Consider the following 20,464-nt stretch of genomic DNA (forward strand, 5'->3'; position numbering starts at 1 on the left):
AGAATATGTTTATGAGACTTCATAAGCTTTTACATTATTTTGCTTCATTTGTCATTCTTAAAGTTAATAGTTGTTGGCTTTTTTTTCACTGAAAATGACAGACAAAATTACTTAGTAAAAACCCATCTGATTATTCTGAAGTTCTGTGGAATTATGAATTAAGTAGAGTTCAGTTTTTGAAAGGATCCTAAGAATCACTGTGGTGAGTGATTTCATGGCAAAAAAAGGAAAGGATAAGGCATAAAGCAGTCCAACATAAGTTTAGAAAATACCATGCATCTGAGAGACACTTTTTCTGGTAATCTGAAATTGATCTCATATGATTTTAGCATTCCTTGGATATGAAATGATATTGTAGTAACCATGCTTGTTCAAGTAAGGCTTTATGTAGCTCGGAGGATTCTCTAGTTCTTGTAATCAATGTACAACACTGTATGCTGACCTCAGGGATACAGAGATTTGTGAGGCAGCAGCATTTGGCATAGCTGCATTTTTTACTTCATCAGAGGTTTTTATGAGAGGTCTTTTTATTCTGGTCCTATTGCTGCCATTCTTCCCACTCTCTTTAGTCTGTCTTATTGTTGCTGGTTTCCACTAGAGACACCATTTGTAGAAGTAAGAATACACTGAATTTTTGGGTGTCGTGGGAGAAATGTAATAGACTTATTTTGCTACTGTAAGGAAGGAGTGGAAGAAAATGGAAGTGAAGTATGCAGGCAAGATTGTGATTGGTAGTCCCCAGTCTGTTCCACTCGGAGTCCTAGATTAAACTCTTGAGCTCTACTGACATTTATAGCATGAGCAGAGAGTCCCAGGAATAAAACAAATCACAGTAAGAAAAAAATCCAGATGTGATTGCCAGTTTTTCATATAAGGGCACTGGTTATCCAGTAGCTTGTCCTTTGGTATTCATATCAGGCATACATATTTTTGTGGGAATGGCTTAATTTTATTCTTTAATGTTTTTGAGATTGAATTTATCTAACAGATGTGTTCAGCATAGTCTGATCATGTTGCAAAGTAAGCATGCTTGCTTTTTTGAGAAACACTTTTTTTTCCCCCAGAGTTAAAAATGAATCTTAACACATTACTTTTAAAATGTTCTTACTGATCACATTATTCTTTCTGTGCATTTTACAAATAGGATGTGATGTTTTGAGTATGCTTCAGGCTTCAGTAGTTTGTATAATGTTCTATTTTCTGCAGCAAAAGCATGTCAAGGTGATCTCTGTGGGTGGTTAATATTTTCTGGAGTTTATTTTTCAACCATGAAAATATGCAAAACAGGAGAGCTTGGTGGTATGTTAATATATTTAGGTATAATATATATATATATCAATTTTCTCTTCATTAAAACAACAAAAAAAAATCACAAGTGTAGTGTGTATACTGTTGGTTCGTGGTTGAATGCAGCATTCATCACTCGTGACGTGTTTGTGGTTATGCTGGTGAGCAATTCTTGGGATAGCTTAGATTGTAGCTTTGCAACAGTAAAGTGAAAAAGTGTCATATAAATGGAATGTTTTAAAATGTAATGTTAACATTAATAGAAATAGAATGTGGGGAAAATCTTTCTCAAAATTATTGAATGTTTGCACTTTAGCAGAAATACTCTTGGTTTGTTTGACAGGCTTTAGGTGTTACTTTGCATGTTTTCAAATATAAGTACTTTTAAAAACAATTATGCAAAGCAACAATAACATTTCTAGAAACGAAATGTATAAACATTGCAACAGTATTTGAATAGGTAAGAATGACTAGAAATCTGATTATTGAAGAACTGAAAGAGGCAAAAGCTGAACATAAGTAATGAATACTTTCACTACTGTTGGAGTAGTAACAAGAAAAAATGAAAGTGAAAATACCAAATATATCCATATATATTAAATGCATTTGATTTATAAAAAAGGAATATTGAAAATTCTGTCGAGCATTTCAGTTAAATGCATACTTTTTTCCTTTCAAAACTAAAGCAAGCATATAAAGAAATTAACTGTGAGTAATAATAATGTACCTGCATGCTGATTGCCTGCTGATAGCGTGTTTAATCCTTGCTTCTGTCTTTATTCTGGTTTTGTTTCCTTTAGCCTCTGTCTCTGGGAAATTGCATTTCTGCTGTCTGTGTAGCATGTAGGAGAAGTGACTGTTTAGTTGTAAATGGGAACTCTGTATGTTTTTCGGGTGTGTCTTACTAAGGTTGTGCTCTCTGGTTCAGTAAAAGATCCGAAAAAGTATTTCAGCAGAGATCTTTTCATATTTCCGTTGCCATTCCTGGCAGTTTGATTTACCTCATTAAAAGGCTGGAAAAGCCACTCAGAGTACCTCCAAGCTCAGGGTCTTCATTCTCTATGAGAAAATGTTCTTTTGGAGCTCAAGCAATTTGCAGAATCTGTGAATCACTGTGGTGCATACCTCTGGGCATCGTAACGAGTATCCCACTGATGTTCTCCAGCAATAGGCAAAGCAAAGCAAGATCTTCACCCTGTAGAAGAGCTGCAAATGCATCAAAACCATATATATATATCTATGCTGAGCTTTCTGGTGGTTATCTCTGAGAACGTGTTTTTTTTAAGGACACAGTTTTCAGAATCAGAAAGAGGAAGCTAAGGACTAGGTCCAGTGTGATACCTTTTTTTTTTTTTTTTTTGGATCACTCCTTGCACAACCCTTTCACTTCTCAAGATAGCAGAAAAAGTGCATCATGTATCTTAGAAGAGGTTTATGTTCAGTATTCTTCTCTCATCCCTTTCTCCTATGATAGGTAGAATGGGAAATTAGCTAAGCCTATCTACTCAGCAGCTCTACTCATACCAGTGCTAGCCAGAGTTGGAGGAGGTGCTTGTAGTTTTATGTTGCTAGTTCTGCAATGACAGTAGTAGTTCTGGTTCCTTACACACATTTACCTGTCACAGATCCATCATTTCTTGCCTTTACTTTTAGTTCTGCAGTGGAGGATGGTCACTGTAACAACATGGTTAATGCTACAGGAGTCCACAAAACAACCTGTGTGAAACAGCTTTGGCTGTTGGTGTTAAGAGATTCAGCTTCCTAGATACCCTGTTCTTGGAGTCATGTATCACATTCCAGAGGTGATGCAGGGTGATCTTTGTCTGATGGGTGGCAGCAGCTATTTGGCTCATGTTCCATTCAAAGGGTTAGTTGATTTTCTCCATTCTTTGTGACTGAAGTTTATAATTAGATAGAAAAGCAAAGTTTTGCTTTGGTTAGGAATTTGATCGTACCATCAAATCTTGACTTACTTTGTGCAGCTGATGTGCTGGTGTCCTCACATTCTGTTGACCTTGATGTGAGCTTTTATTGGGAGCTGTTTTGTTTTTGTGAGAAGATTTGAGATACCTTACCACTCATGGGAGGTCTCTCCTTCCCTCCCTGATAGGGGTGACTTCCTCCTGTTCCTCCCATCCCATCTGCCTTTCCTGGAGGCAAAGGTTTCATTGAGGACTCATCCCAAATTTCTGTTTATAGTTATGTGCCTTCCAGAAGGCACTTGTTGAATACTCCAGCAAAACATAGGACTTCAGAAATTCTAATTATACTAGATTAGTTGCTTCTCTTTGTGCTACAGCAACTTTATTATTTCTTTTAAGAAGCAGTAAGTTGGTTTGTTACATCATCTCCATATATGTCTAAACTGCCCTTTGTTCAGAGACTACACGTAGTCTCAGAATACATCTGATAATGATGGATATTTCAATGTACAGTAAAGTATTTGTTTCATAGAAGGCGTAATGGCAGCTGCAGGTTTTTTTGTCAGTATATTATTTGATTGCTTTTCTAATATGGGATTCTAATGACAGTAAGAAATGGAAAAATATGATGAGTCAGCCTAACAGTACAACAAACTTCAGAAAATCCTGTGTGCAAACATTTCTGATTTCTGTTGGGAGTTGTAAAATTTAGGTGCATAAGCAAGTTAATTGTAACACACTTTGCAATTCTATCAATATGGTATATGCCAGTTACTAATCTGTAAATGGCAAAAGTAGTCCATTATGTCTACTGGCCATCCACAGTTTTTATATTATCTGGTGGTTATTTCTGTTCCATCTAAGAGGTGATGATAAAGTAGGGTGTTACAGATGGAGAGAAGAAATGCAAGAGCAATAGAAAATATATCTGCCACTTGCTTCAGTTTTTTTCTTATGGAAAAGTATCTATCAGAAAATTTTATATATCTCACTTCTATGGAAATTTTGAAATTGAAGACTTCAACTACTAAATGAAACTGCAGTACTGTACTTTTACTTCATGCAGTAACCAAAATCAGTTGACCAATTGAAGTCACCAATTGAAGTTGCATTATCATTTTCTTCACATATAACAACACAGAGGCACACCAAGAACACTAAATTTAAACTTGTGCTGGAATTGACACTTGATACCAGCCAAAATCCCTCTATTTTACACTTCAATGATTGAAAGAGAAAAAGCAGAATTAGCCATAGTCATTTTGATCAGAGCTTACTGACTTCATCAATGAAAGAGATTAAAAATATATTGCGAATATTATTTTTTTTTTAATGTGTGTCAGTGAACACTGCTTCAGTACCTCTCTGGTACATGAGCAAATGAAGTTGGATCTGTCAGCAAAATTTGTGTGTTTGTTTTGTGATTAGTGAAGACATATTAGCATGTATTTTATATTAATTAATTGTGCTACAGTTTTAATAAATCATATAGAGAGCTTGGTATCAGAAAAGTGATTTATACATTTGTGATAAAACTAAGTAGGTAAGATGAAAACTAAAGCAAGGGTGATTCTTTGGTTACATCTCAGGTGAGCTTTCAAATACAAGGATTTACCTGAGCAGATTTACGTGTTACTAGAATTTCTCCCTACTGAAGCCTTCTATAAACAATGTAAAATCTGCTGAATGTAGCCCAGTTATTTTATACTTGACATGGTGGACTTGGTTCTGTGTCCTGCAAACCTGAGAGGGCAAGCAAATACAGCATAGGAGACCTGAAGCTTTCTGAAGTGACAGCTGGAGGCCAAATTTGATTAACTTGGACACTCTGGGCGACTGAGTAGAGTCTCCATGTTTAGAGAGTTACTAAGAGGAAGGATATTTTCTCTTCTTTGCAATGTAGTAAATAATTCTGATTTTAATGGATGTCTTGAATTTTTAGAAAAGGCTCCTACAGAGTGTTTTGAATAATAAGAACTTAAGGGCCAGATCTTGTTTGCTTGTCTCAGACAAAGAGTTTTATAAATATCAGTAGAGTCAACAGAATGCTGACTCAGAGAAACTGAAATGATCACAGTTTTATATTTATTTATCCTTATAACTGGCAAAGGTATGCCATGGAGATGGAATCATAGATGTAACAGTGTTGCATGAATCCCAGTTGTGAAATCCACAAATAAAGGAATTTCAGAAGTGCTCCATTCTGCCTTTAAATGTGTTCTGCTGAAATCAGTGGGAGTTCCACCGTTCAAGGGCAGCCGAGTTAGATCAGTCCTGAGCTACCCTGGAAATCTCTTCCATCTAGTAACATTTCAGAAAGTATCTCTTATAGTGCAGTGTTTAATGGTAACATCACATGAAATTAAATTAATTTTTTGTATTTCATTGGAAAGTTTCAATTGATTTTTAATCAAGGACAGTCTAAATTTCCTACAGGCGGTGTGCAGCTCAAGGCCTCTCTGAGGCTGCTGGCAGGCAGTTTTCAAAAGAGTCCTTTCTACATTGTAGCTCAGGGCAGCAGGATCATATTTAAATAAATGCTTTATGACATCGGTAACCCGTGACTTTGATCTCTTTGACTTTACCTTTGACACCAGCATATTGGTGCTTATCTTAACCCACCTTTTAACATTGTCACTGTTTATTCTTTGATTGTTCCTATTAATTTCTTCATTTTCTTCTCCATATCTGTCTTTCCTTCTTTGCTCCTCTCTTCTGCTTTCATTACTTGACTCTTCAGCTGTGTACTTTGCACATTGCAGAAGACTTTGGATAATGGCTGGTGGAAAAGCTACTGCTGAGTAACATGTGACTTGCATCTGCTGTGGTGTGACAGACCACCTGCATGCATTACATACCAGTTTACGCGGTCTTTTTCGTTTACTGTGGTGGAATTATATGTTTGTCCTTGTGCTTACCTAGCCACAGAGCTATCACAAAGCAGTCAGATTCTACAACCCAGGACACCCAGTAGTAACGCACTTGTCTGCCAGTGTTCTGGTCATGCTTTCCTTCTTTTCCCCTTTCATCAGGCACATACCTTAGCTTCCAAAACTTGCTCTTGGTGTCCTCTTTGCTTTTGGCACTTGACTGCTGTTACAATTTATAATGTTTTCATCTCTCAGTTTTCTACAGATATTTCCCATTTCTTTTGTTAAATTTGCTTGTGAAAAAAGACTGGTTGTGCTACTGAGAAGGTTTACTGCATATATCAGTAGCTATTTGGTGGAAAGGGATTAAGATCTGTTCTGTATGACATAGGTTTTTTGGTAGAGACACACATTTTGCCAGTATTTGTGTTCCTTACAGAAACAAGCCATGAGTATGACAGCTTAGATTTTGCAATTTCTGACTTAAAAAATGTTATAGTTGGGATGCTTAATATAAGTAAGTAACGTAGGAAAGACTTTTGAAGCATGTTATATGGGGTGCCATATGTATAGCAGTAGGAGATTTTTACATTAAATGGCTGCTTTCTTAATTTCACACTTCTAGGGCTACCATATACATTCTTTGAAATATTAGCAAAATGTCCAGTACTGTGATTCTGTAATGAAAATAGGTGTAGTGGGTTAGCCTTAGTCAGTCGCTTGCTGCTCCTACACATTGTTACAGCAGGGGAAGAAAAGAGCATGAAAAAAAGGTTATGGATTAAGTCAGGGAGATTGCTTACCAGTTGCTATTACTGAAAGCATTTCTTTTGTATGTTAATGGCAGAGGCTCATCTATTGTCTTTCTAATGGCCCCTTGGCTGGTTTTGGAGCTGATGGAGCTTCTAGGCTTCTTACAGGAGCCACCCGTGGGGCCCCTTCAACAAAAAAAAAAACCTGACAAACCAAACCAGCACAATGTTTGTGCTGATGATATATAAAACATTAAAGCAGGTCAGGAACAGAGCCTGTATGTTACCTGGCAGTTTTTAATGAGTCGTAGTGTGTCTGAGGAGAGATTGTCCTTCTGGAATCTTCAGGGATCATACTCAAAACCCTGATAGGTATTTCCACAGGATCATATTCAGTCAATTGTAATAAATTAAAGTTTGTTGACAGCAACATCCAAAGTGAACAATATTACTGGGGAAAGCAATCCCATTGTGTTCATTTTGAAGTGAAGTTCTCTCCTGGCAGGATTCTCTTACCATATGCATTTCGATCATCTCTCTTTAGAAGAGAATATATGTTAATATTTTGGAAAGCAAAAATATGTAGTTTAGCTCATTAATATTTTACTGTATTTATGTTGTACTGAATTTATACAGTGCCTGGAGGTATTTGTATGATGGCCATTTTATTAATATAAAATTGATGGATGGAAGAAAGTCAAAGATGAGCATAAAATCAGAAGAAGATCTGTCCAAGAAAGTGTATTGCTTTTAAAATATCGAAGCTATCCACATTCCCATAATATTTTGATTTGTATGTTTCAGGTAGTTGTTTTGTCTTTCATGAACAAGATATGAATCATACAGTGCAGGCGGTTGCTACTGGAATTGGTTTACTCATTTATTATGAAAGTTGATGCAGAAATGAGAATTGGAAATGCCTAAATTAACTTGTGCCCTTGGTTTGTTAGAATTTTTTTTTTTTTTTTTAAATCCATTAAATAGGATTAACTCATTTCTACACACATGATTTTTTATGAGCAAGTGCATTTTCTTATCTTAGAAAGATCAAAGATTGGATCACTTTTGCCATTGGTTTAAATCACTAGGGTAAGAGACTTTGCTGCTGTGGCAATATTGTCCGAAAGGTAATTAAAAATAGTTGAAGATGCTACCTCTGTATTTGTTGTGGGATCATATACAAAAGCCTACTGAGTGTGAAGAGTTGTACTGTAGTTCTGCAGGTATGTGAGACAGTTCCCAAAAATTTCAGGCAACATTTGAACCCTACATACATTGTATTTTCAAGAGTTCTTGTCCCAAAATGTAGACTGGATCAGTGAAAAGTGTGGCTACAGCATAACCAGGATATTGCAGAGCAACTACTTATGGTGACCAAGTAAAAAATACTTTTAAAAGCATGTAATTACTTTTTCTACCTAATGTCCCAACTTAGAAATTAATCACTCATGCACTTTTTTCTTCATGAAAGATCAGGTTATTATCTGCAAGTTATTATGTACTTCATTTTCATAATGAGTGATATGGGAGACCAGCAGGACTAAATTTATACTCATGTCTTTACTGATGTTCTTATCCTGCTCCATAGTGATTAGCTGTTAATATAATATCAGTGATTTCAGTTATAATTACAATTAATATGAGCATTAATGCTGGTTTTGAACAGAAGGGTGGATTTAAAAAAATTTTTTTAAATGTTCTTTTTTCTTAACTGAAGATGCTGTCTTGTTAACAAGAGTTTTTGCTAAGAAAATTGGATCAACTTCTTTGAGGTACATCTATATACCCATGTCATGTAAGCTGGACCTGTTTCTTTCAGGGGAAAAAACTAAGACAATTCATGAAACATCCACAATAAAATTATTTAGAGGGATAACAGTTTACAGCATTTTGTCTTTGTAATTTTTAAGGAACCAGGTATTTGTACTATACCTTGACTCCTTTGTATGTTAGAGAATTGAAAATACACTGTTTAGTTCACTTGCACAATTTTGTACAAAGCTCACACACAATCCCTTTTACATATGCTTGAACTCTTGCATGTATGCAGTGAGGGAAGATGAAGATTCTTTCTGGATCATGTTTGAAATACCTTGTATATAATTTATTGACAACTGATCTGTTCTTCTCAAGTGAGGCACTGGTCCTCAGCATTCTTCCATGTCCTCCCGCTCAACACACTTGATTCCTGTAGTTATAATCATTCTTCTGTAGCTATATGAGAGTAAAAGACTGGAAAGTAGAAAAGATCACGTGTCTGTCATTACTCTGTCCTATCATGGGATCATTTTGTACAGTTATCAGTGGCTACTTTTTTCATTCTAGTTTTGCTGCTGATAATTAAATGAAAGCACAACAAAGTAATGAAATCAAGTAACTACAGCAAAAGGCAGTGTGAATGGAGGTGAGTAAAAGTCAAATCAGATGACCTGGACTCCAGCCATGAGTCCCTTCAAGCAGGTTTGCTGACAACACCAAACTGTGTGGAGAAGTCTATATGCTGAAGTGAAGGGATGCCATCCAGACATTGAGAGGCTTGAGAGGTGAGCTCGTGCAAATTGCATGAAGTTCAACAAGGCCAAGTGCAAGGTTCTGCACCTGGCTCAGGACAATCCCAAACACAGATGCAGGCTGGGTGGAGATTAGACTGAGAACAGCTCTGAGGAGAAGGACTAGGGGGTGTTGATTGATGAGAAGCTCAGTATGGGACAGCAATGTGCACTGGCAGCCAAGAAAGCCAACTGTGTCCTGGGCTGCATTGAAAGAAGCATGGCCAGCAGGTCAAGGGAGGGGATTCTCCCTCTCTGCTCCTCTCTTATGAGACTCCACCTGCAATTCTGTTTCCAGTTCTGGAGTCCCCAACATAAGAAGGACATGGGGCTCTTGGAGCGAGTCCAGAGGAGGGCCACAGAGATGATCAGAGGGCTGGAGCACCTCTCCTATGAAGTACAGGTTGAGAGAGTTGGGGTTGCTCAACCTGAAGAAGGCTCCAGGGGGACTTTACAGCAGCCTTGCAGTACCTGAAGGGGGCCTACAGGAAAGCTAGAGAGGGATTTATTGCAAAGGCATGTAGTGATAGGATGAGGAGAAATGGTTTGAACCTGAAAGACAGTAGATTTAGATAAGATATTAGGAAGGAATTATTTTCTATGAGGGTTGTAAGACATTGGAACAGGTTGCCTAGGGAAGTTGTGGATGCCCCCTCCCTGGAAGTGTTCTAGGCCAGGTTGAATGGGGCTTTGAGCAACCTGGTCTAGTGAAAGGTGTCCCTGTCCATGGCAAGGGGATTTGAACTAGATGATCTTTAAGGTCTGTTCCTACCTAAATCCTGTGATTCTATGATTCTTTGACTCTCCTCTCAGAATCTAAGGGCCCATTCAGAGAGGCACAGTGGCACAGTATCTCTTATGTCTAGTAAGCCACAGATCTCTGCTAACCAGCAGCAACCAGCCATACCACTTTCCTGGCCGCAGACAGTGCTTAGTATCAGCATGAGGCTTCTCTGCCAGCATAGTGATGTAGAAGTCGCTGTCCAGAACTTAGGAGACTCTCCAGTTAGGTCTGCTACTTTCAGGAGCAAGGCCTCTTCAGTGGGTGTGTCATTCATCAGTTACAGATGAGGAGCAGGACATTCGTGAGTGTGCTTTCAGGTAGTCTAATTCACAGGAGGATAGTAAATGCTATTTTGATACTGTGTGATGGAAGATGGAGAACCAAAGTGTGGCCGTGGTACCAAATGCATGTCCCCCCTGAGGTGCCACGTACTGTGTGCTGTGGCTGCCCCCAGCTTCTTCCTGGTGTGCCATGCTCCCTGGCTGAGGGCAGCCAGCTCCTGCCCTGTACTTGGACAGTCCCACCACTCCTGGCCCCCAGCCCATAGAGAGCTGCTGGTCGCTGAAGCTCTCTTGACACTTTACTGTGTATTTATGTTTAAGCCTCACAGAGATTACAATCCTTTCTGTTTTCCTCACTTTAACATAACTTGAAGATTTTAGAAGGATGCCTTTTTCTTTCTAATCACCTTCTTCATCCTCTTTGTGTATGGTAGCTGCCTGCTCTGGATTTTCCCATATTTTTTGATAGGCCGTGTGCATTTCTTTTGAACTTGCAAAAGGTGTCATTAATCGGTCTTTGTGCCACCTGTAAAGCTGTGACTTTTGTAGCTCTCCCTTCCTTGTAACAAGCCTACTCATTTTTATTCAGTGACCCTCCTTGAAATAGCAGTGGGGTTTTTATGGCTTTCATTGCCCCTTCAAGGACATAGATACCAATCTACATCAAAGCAGTTATTGACTGTGGCTAGAAATTTGCTTTGGGTCATACCCAGATGTGACATGTACTTGTACAAGACAGGAAGAAATATCTAACGGTCTTAATATTTATCTGCCATACTTACAGGGACATTTTTCAGTGTTATGAAGGTGCTCTGTTTCTTAGGTGTCTTTAGGGATTGGTTCAGAATATGGCTTATGTTTATGTGCTCTGTCTTTCTCAGTGTTATCTTCTGTCGTACCACTGAGGAGTACCACCAGAGGAGTCTCTGGGTTGTTTGATGTGAACGAACTGTTCACTTCCAGATAGATCTGTTAGTAAAGAGCAGTCATGCTCTAATTTTTGTGAAGAAACCTAAATCTTTGACTTTGCCCAGTAACCTGAAGTTCTCTATATGAAAATACAGCATAGCTGAAGACTTGTTTGTGCATTTGTGTCTGTATGGAGGACTGGCCTGTATGGATAGTTTTCTTCCTACAGTTCAAAGTAGCTCTGAGTAGGGGACCAAGGAGTGGGTGACAGAGAAATGTGGACGGCATCCTCTAGAGAGGCCTCTTTATCAGGTCACTGGTCAGCGTCTCTGAGAAGAAAGATGCCATCAAAGACATAACACTCACTTCTTTGCAAAAGAAGCATAAATGAAGTAATGCCAAATGTCAGTTTTAAGTAGGGACCTCTGCAAGAATCCGATTATGTTACAGACATTTATTTTGGGACAACTGTCTGTAGCTAACAATGGTGGTCATATCAGTATTGAACCAACCTCATAAGCAGTGTAAGCAGTCCCATGAAGTGCCCAAACTGGTCCCTGGTAAGGCATGGAAGCCCCATGTTTTTCTCCTTTCATGAAGAAAAAATTGCATGAATGATGAGTTTCTAAGTGGGAGTAAGGCACTGTCAGGCCAGAGTGAGAAACACCTACTTAGCAGGTGTATGAACAGTCAACTAATGGAGATGACAGCAATTGGTGAGACAGTTACCTGTCTTTAATTTTCATGATGGCTCTTCTGGAAGGAGATTGCCTCAGTACTCATCTCAGAACCTTTGCTTGTCTGGATTTTTTTCCCCACTCATCCATTATCCTCAGAGTTGTTTTGTTTTGGTTTTTTCAACATAAAGGAAAAGATTTTCAGTGAAAGGACAATTATGCAGCAGAACCTTGCCTAGAGAAGCCAGGTTGTGCAGTCACCCTTTTTGAAACTTTTGAAGATGCATGTAGCTGATATACTAAGTGACCCAGCATAAATTCAACTGCTGCTTTATGCAGGAGTTTGGACTAGACAACCTCCTAGTGTGAGTGAATGAGTCTGTGAAATGGTGCGTGCATCATGGCAGAGAGGTCAGGTGCTTTTTGACTTTGTGTTACTGATTTATAAATTTGTATATACTTCTTACAAGAACAAACTAGATATGTAAGACAACCCAGGATGATCATCATAAATGTGCTTTTAAAAGATCATGCTTTTTAAAGTTGTTACTTTTGTGTTCTCATCCGATATATTCCTGATTCCCTTCTGATCATGTTATATAAGAAAAGGGAGAAAAAAAAAAAATATTCTGGAAATACTTCACAGAATTGCAGTGCCATTTTGTTTGTGGTATTGTAGGTCAAACTGTTTAGGAAGAGTTTGTTGCTTTCATTTTGGTTTATATTCTTCTCCCCTAATTACTTTAGGTTGCTGCAGTTTATTATGATAAGAAAACTCAACAAGTGGAAAGTGGTTCTTCACTGAGCTGTCTTAAAATAAATTATATGTTTTCAGAAGAAAGACAGACATGCCTGAAGATAAAGTAAGGCATGGTATCAGTGTACGTTGGATAAATTGTACAGAGATCTCCATGAATATAATATTGGTATCATGCATGCTTATAAGATTAGTGTCAACACGGTTATCTATAATGTAAGTGCAGGTCAAGCAAGTTAGACCTGCCTCAGGGGTGATTTAGTCTGTGTATCCAACTATTCAGACAATGCTGCTGTGGAGGTTTTGGAAAAGAAAGCTGAGGAGGGATGATTTTTCCTTTGCTTCAGGCTTCCTGTTTAGTTGTACTGTCTCCATTTTCTTCAGTGTGCCTTGATAAGCACAGTGTCCTATTAATCTTCAGGAGTGTCACTGGGACAAAGAGAATGAAGACCTAAATGAAACACCCTCCCTCCCTAGCCCTGCCACCCCAAGAGGAGTTATATGTAACCTGTGCATCAGTGAATGGGACATACTGGAAGTAGATGATATATTTAGTCCATGTCCTGATTTTTGTCTGCCACTAACCAATTTCCAAAGCATTATATACTAAACTTTTAATGCTTTTCTGTAAATCTTGTTATTTCCTTGACCTATTTCTTTGCATTGTTGCATGTTGTTATGATTGAGTGTAAATATTTTTATTAGCAAATTGCATGTTGTAAAAAACTAATTTTAGTGGTCTAGAATATAATGTGAAATTTTGTAAGTACCTACCATTTATTAAAAATTTTGGAAAATACATAGTTGGAGAAGGTTGACAGCTCAAGAAGCACTCAGGAATTCTTTATTTACTCTGTGCCAGGTGAAAAATGAGTTGCTTCTCCCACCACCACAGTACTTCTGTTTGGACCTGCTGGTAACATAACAAAATCCATCCTTCATTTGTCTTAAGTAGTAGAGTAGCGTGTAGAACTAGACTAATGAGATCACAGTGGAATGAAAGTCTTTTCATAGGCTCATTTAACTTTGGAATGATTATAAAACATAACTATGAAATTATTTTGCGCGTCCTTGTTAATCCTAATGGCATTCAGTAGTGCTCATTTGGTTATGAGCTTCTGAGTATTTCTGTCACTGAAACTGTCTTAACTCAGTTCTTGGGTTCAGGAAGGAGTATTTTTTTCCTATTTGCAGTTCTGTACTTTACATAATATTATTTGAAAATGAGTATTTGTTGTGTGAATTAAATGTCTTGAAGTAGTTTAAATATAACTAAAAATATATCGTCTGACTATTAAGTAACTTCAAACATTTTAATTTCATACTTTTAGAAGATACACATTATAGATTGTGTGTAAATGATACATTTTCAACTAAAATTTGAGATGCCCCGTTAACACAGTACAATTTAAGTCTTGCTTAGGAGTCCAGTTATGAATTACGTCTTCTTTTGGTTTTAATTATATGGGAGGGCTATATGATGGAAAGGTGGAAGCTATTGATGCCAGTGAATGTGTATACCTTTAAAATAGTAATCAGCCTCTCTAGCAGGTAATTCTTGCGTTACTAAAACCAGTTGTGCCTTTGGCCCAATCTATAATCTGACTCAAAAAAAGTATATCTAAATATGCCTTACATAGGTGGCCCTCAGCCATGTTCTAAAAAATTCCTGAATGCTTTAGTGAGTAGAAAATATGCACTTGAAGAAGTAATGGGCAGTTTGAACCATTTCTCCTATAGCAAAAATGCAAACAAGTAGGTCTTAAGTGAAACAGAGACATATTGGAATGGCAGTTGATGTGTCAAATACTATAGATGTTTAAGAGCTGTAGTGCATTTTAGTGGGGCTCTATACATTTTAAAAAAGAGCGAAGACCACCAACAAGGTAGGATAGTGAATAAGAGTACGTGGTTTCAAATAAAAATGTTGTCATAGAGGCAGTGTTCATGCATGTATCAAGTGAACTTATCCCAATGGCTTGTGATCTGAATGTAAAATGAGCTAAGGGAAGAGTGCAACAAATACATTAATCCATTAAAGGGAATGGTTTGCAGCACGTGGACAATGTATTTTTTTAAGTCAAGTTTCAAAGGAACATCTTAATCTAAGAATGAATTTGGCCTTCATTTTGAATTAAATTATTTGTATACTTCAGTGATTTCTGAAATAACCATGACGATTTACACAGTTAAGAGCAAATCTCTGTTAGTTGTGCTCAGAATCACAGAATTATTGAGGCTGGAAAAGACCTCAAATAATAAAGTCCAACCTGTGACCTAACACCACCGCGTCGGCTAGTCCATGGCACCAAGAGCCACATCCAGCCTTTCCTTAAACACCTGCAGGGATGGTGACTCCACCACTTCCCTGGGCAGTCCATTCCAATGTCTGATCACCGTCTCTGTAAGGAAGTGCTTCTGTATATCCAACCTAAACCTCCTCTGTAGCAGCTTGAGGTCATGCCCTCTTGTCTTATTGCTAGTTGCCCAGTAAAAGAGCCCAGCCCCCATCTGACTGCAACCTTCCTTCAGGTAGCTGTAGAGAGTGATAAAGACCCCCCTGATTCTGGTCTTCTCCAGGTTAAACAACCCCAGCTCCCTCAGCCTGTCCCTATAAGACTTTCCCTCTGGTCCCTTCACCAGCCTTGTTGCTCTCTGGACCTGCTCCAGCACCTCAGTATCCTTCTTGAAGTGAGGGGCCCAGAACTGGACACAGTACTTGAGGTGAGGCCTCACCAGTGCTGTGTACTAGTCCTGCTGGCCACACTATTCCTGATGCAAGCCAGGATGCCATTGGCCTTCTAGGCCACCTGGGCATACTGCTGGCTCATGTTCAACCAGTTGTCAACCAGTACTCCCAGGTCCCTCTCTGCCCAGCCATTCTCCAGCCACTCCTCCCCCATTCTGTAGCACTGCATGGGGTTATTGTGGCCAAAGTGAAGGACCCAGGACTTGGTCTTGTTGAACCTCATACCGTTGGCCTCAGCCCACTGATCCAGCTTGTCCAGGTCCCTCTGCAGCTTCTTCCTACCCTCCAGCAGATCGACAGCTTGGTGTCATCTGTGAATTTACTGAGGGTAGACTTGATCCCCTCATCCAGGTGGGCAAAATATACTTGTAATGAGTAATGCTTTATTTATAAAAAGTGCAGCATATCTTCTGACAAAATGCTACCAACTACATACCGTTTTCAGTGTAGAAAATGGATCTGTCACCATTTTATCATTTGGAGAAAAAAAATATTAGAATTCCTCTTGTCCTGGTTTGAGCCAGGATGAAGCCAATTTTCCATTTACTGATTTCAGCGTAATGGGTTTGAGCCCCACATTGGGCACCAATAAATTATTGTCACCGTTTGACTCAGTTTGACAACAGTGCTCTCGATCCCCTCCCCCTCCCACCCAGGTAGGGAAGTAGAGAGAGAAAAAGAGTTTACTGGATTGAAAACTAAACTACGCAGCTTTAATTAAACACTAACGATTTAAGAAAATATATACAATTATATAAAAATGTTCAGGAAATGTACAGAACCCCTGTTGCCTCGCCCCACTCCCAGCAACTCCCACAGCATCTCCTGAGCTGGGAACAGTCCTGAATAATCCTGGACTACTGCTGGAGAAAGCAGAGAGTGATGAGGGTCAGGAGAGCTTCAAGCCCAGGGGTCGATGGTGCTGGATGGACGGAGTCCTCCCCAGACACCAGCCATGGATGGAAGAGAAGGGAAGAAGAAGCAGGAAGGAAGTTGTCTTCTGTGATCTCTGACCTTCCTCTGAGCTTGCGTAGATACATGGAATGGAATATCTCTGGCCAATTTTGCTGTCTGTCTAATTCAGCCTCCTATGGGGGGGTCATAGATGGCCCCGTAGTGTCTGAGCTGGCAGAGTGAAGGTCCTTGGAGACCCAGAAGTTAGGAAGACATTCCACCATTATCAGTCTTAGTTGGAACACTCTGCTACTAGTTAAAAGAAAGCTTACTGAAGGAAAAAAAAAATCTGAAGGAAAATGGACTTCATCTTGGCTTAAACCAGGACACCTCTACATCTATATTTTAATGAGTGTCTACCTATCAAATTAATTTGGTCTTTGACCAATTCACTTTTCCTTTCTGAGATTTTACAGAAGTTTGTGGTATTTGATTGCTTGACTCAAATTTTAGGGACCTGAATGGGAAGTCAAAGACTGGTGGCATGCAGCTAACTTCCAGTTCAGTTGTATTCTACTGTACAGATGGTGAGTGTTCCCGCCTGAGTAAACAATACTATATTGAGCTGCCAGAATTGCTTGAACTTTTATCCACTGCAACTGCATTTAAAAAAGAAATTCTATCAGGACGCTTTTCAGGCTTTGGTTCCAAATTCTGTGAATATGATTGTAAACTTTCAAGGTTTTGAGGTAAGATTTTCTATATTGTAGCTATCTTGGGTTTCTTTCTGAACTGAAGCAGAGTGTGTTTTTTAATAGGATTCAAGCTAAGAAAATGATTATTTGAATTTTGTTTAGCACAAAGGAATATAAGGAAAAAGGAAATACAGAATATTGATATTTGAGGCTGACATATTAGTATCTGTCAACAAAAAACATGTAGAAGAAATGTTGAAGAAATAACCATAAGCTGTATTTCTGTCTCAACTTCAAGAGCACAAGAAACTTCAAAGATTTAGAGGCATAGCTACACCTTCAAGCTTTTAATGGGCAATGCGAGAGCAAGGTGAATGCTTTTTTTTTGGTTGGGCATTTCCATTCTAGATCCAGGGTGGCCACATGACCACCAAGCAAAGTTTCACTGACATTTTTTACTTTTCAACAACTTTTAAGAATTGCCACACATCTTCACCTCCTCATATTTGCCTTAGGATCCTTACCTGTTTTTAACATTTTGTTCTTTTTTCTCTTTGCATTAAGAGCTTATAAGATTTCCGTCTCATTTCCCAGTGCTGTCCTACTGTGCAGGGGTTTCACGTAGTGTTTATTTCTCCAGCCTGTCATTCTTCGCTTTTCTGTCTTCACTTGCTGTACTACAGAGGCTGCCAAGTAGCTTTCAGTTTTCTAAGAACTTTGACCTTCCCAGCAGGTTTTGTTACAATCTACAAACAAAGGAAGAAGTTAGAACTGCAGCTCTTTTAAATGTCCAAACATCTTGTAACAAAGTGTGTATTAATAATGCCAGTTGGAAATTTTTTATTTTATTTTATTTTTATTTAACTCTAGGAAAGCAGTCTTTTCTTTATGAAATTCTACATTCATTTTACTCTTCAGTTTTGCTTCTGTCTGACCTTGTCAGCAAGGGAGAATTGCCAAGAGGCACCAGTGAGAGGCTGATAGGATCAACTTCAGAAGTAGCAGAGTTTCAGGCATGAAGACTATGTCTGTATTAGTAAAGTAAAGGATACCTGGAAACATTTCCAGGTCTCTGCCATAGTTTTGGTCTTTGCAAACTAAACTTGTTCCAGAAAATTCTCAGACATTTATTCGATCATTTACATTAGATGGCTTGCATGCAGCCCCTCTGTTTCAGAGCATATGTGACTATACTGGCATAGATGCAGTGTTATCTGTGCCAGTTGACTTCAGCAAAGTGAAATGTGCTCAGGTCTAGATGTATTTTTGAAATATACTTTCTACAGACCTGCATGGTCTTTGTTTCTTCTGCCTTGTCCAACTTTCCCCCTTCAATGCAGTCTTGCATTCTCAGTTTCAAAGCTGTTTTTTTTATTTTATTTGTACTTGTCCTTTTGTCCTTCATAAAATGCATATAGATTTAAATTTCATTGGCATGCTGTCTCCCAGCTCTGCTCCTTACTTCAGATGACCCTGTGATCTTATTGGTACTGGTACTGAGTGCAGTTGACTGTCTGGAACAAACTACTTCAGGGAAGCATCCCTCTTGTTTGCCTTTAGGTACTTTAATAATAAAAATAGAAAAAAAAAAAAAAAGACAATTTTGAGTGATGCCTTATCTGTCCTTCTACTTACTTCAAGGCAGAAACCTTATGAACGATTGTATTTCTTTGTGGACTACAGCGAATTTACTCTTTAAGCTGACTGCTTGTTAAGAAAATCTTCTCTCTCACTTTGCTTGGTTTTTCAACCAAAACTTTTATGTCACAACAGAAAAAGTAAGAACTATAACTCCTTCCTTTATATTTCAGAATATGAATCATCTTAGGCACATCTGAAACTGTTTAGAGGACATGATTAAGCCAAATTCTGTTTTGTTTTAATTAAATGATACCTAAAGAGCTGTAAACATTTCTTTTTGTCTTGTCAGGATGATGGTGCTGGAATTGATTTTGGACATCACTCCAGTTCAAGGTTGAAGTAAAAAGGTCATTTTGAGGCTTAGAAGAAGCAGGTGAGTAGAGGTGAAGCATCATAAATATATATAAAACTTTATTATTATCATTATTTATTTATTTATTTATTTATACTCTATTTTTTTTCTGACATTGGCTGTTCTTTCTTACTGGTCCATATTCTAATTGCTGATCTCTGCTTTGTCTGATTCTGTGAGATGTTTGACTGCTTGCATTATGACTAGATAGTGGAGAATATTTAAGTAATGTACGCTTTCCCTACATGCTTTTTCAGTGCCTGCCACAAAAATAAGTGAAAACATAGTTCTCTCACCAAGGTCTCCGAAACCCTGGAGTTAAGTTTCACTGCATATTTTCATTGCATCAGATGCATTAGGAGTATGATAATTAAGCTAATTTGGTTAGAAAATTCTTCCTGATCTTCACAGCTATCTTAAGAGAGCTTAGGAAGGCACTCACATGTATTTCGGATTTTTCATGCTTGCTATTGCGACAGAGAATTAATATGTATGTTGAGTGTTGCAACTGTGCACATGTTGCTTTTCCTTAAGGGATAGCAATATTTTAATGTATAAATTGCAAAATATGCTTAACTGGTGCCTGATACTAAATCTTTCAGGTGCGGATTTTAACACAGAACAACAAACTAACTCACCATAATAGGAACCAGGCCCAGTTGATTCTATTTACATCACTGTATCCAAAGTCCATGTGCATTGTTTCCCTGTATGCCATGTGCAGTAACTGCTAGTGTGTTATGAAATATTCAAATGTACCTATATACTCTGTAATATTAATATATCCAATTTCATGAATTAACGGTTCAGAAACAGCAAGAAAAAGAAGTAATTAATGATGGTGAGAGTAATTAGTGCTGAAACTATGTTTATAGCAAGTTTTCTAAAGTTTCACCCTCTGGGAGGAAGCATGGCTCTTTTTAACCTAATTCAAATCAGCGCAAAACAAGACTGTTCTGGTACGTGTTTCACTGTGACTGTCTTTACCCACTGGGTAACAAGAAAGGAAGATTCCTTCTGATTTAACTTCGCCTTTTTCCAAGGACGTAAGACACTGGCCTGAAGGCTACATATGAATATGGTGAAACCATAAAAAGAAGAAAAGACACAATATTAACTTTAGTGATGTTCTAAATCAAAGTATTCACTGCACTGTGGAGTGAAACTGTAGATGTTGTTGGCATTGCATAAAATTGTGTATGACTGTATGTTACTATGTTGTAATATATTTGCAGAAACGTGGGGTTTTTTTTCATTACTCAATGGAGAAAACAGTAAAAAAGGTCAGATTCTTTGTTTTCTAGGTAAGAAATAGAACTGGATTTCTATCACATGTTCATACACT

General features: G+C 38.2%; 1 protein-coding gene across 3 annotated transcripts in view; it reads left to right on the forward strand.

Moving 5' to 3' along the window:
* The window catches only part of FOXP2 (forkhead box P2), a 422,240-nt gene that overhangs the window by 111,267 nt on the left and 290,509 nt on the right, over positions 1-20,464 (forward strand). For all 3 annotated transcript variants that reach the window (XM_051621652.1, XM_051621617.1, XM_051621633.1), the window contains exon 3: positions 19,057-19,140. The gene's annotated coding sequence lies outside the window, so the exon portion shown is untranslated. The remainder of the gene's footprint in view (positions 1-19,056; positions 19,141-20,464) is intronic.

This window comes from Apus apus, chromosome 1 (genome assembly GCF_020740795.1).
Source record: "Apus apus isolate bApuApu2 chromosome 1, bApuApu2.pri.cur, whole genome shotgun sequence".
Classification (NCBI taxonomy): domain Eukaryota; kingdom Metazoa; phylum Chordata; class Aves; order Apodiformes; family Apodidae; genus Apus; species Apus apus.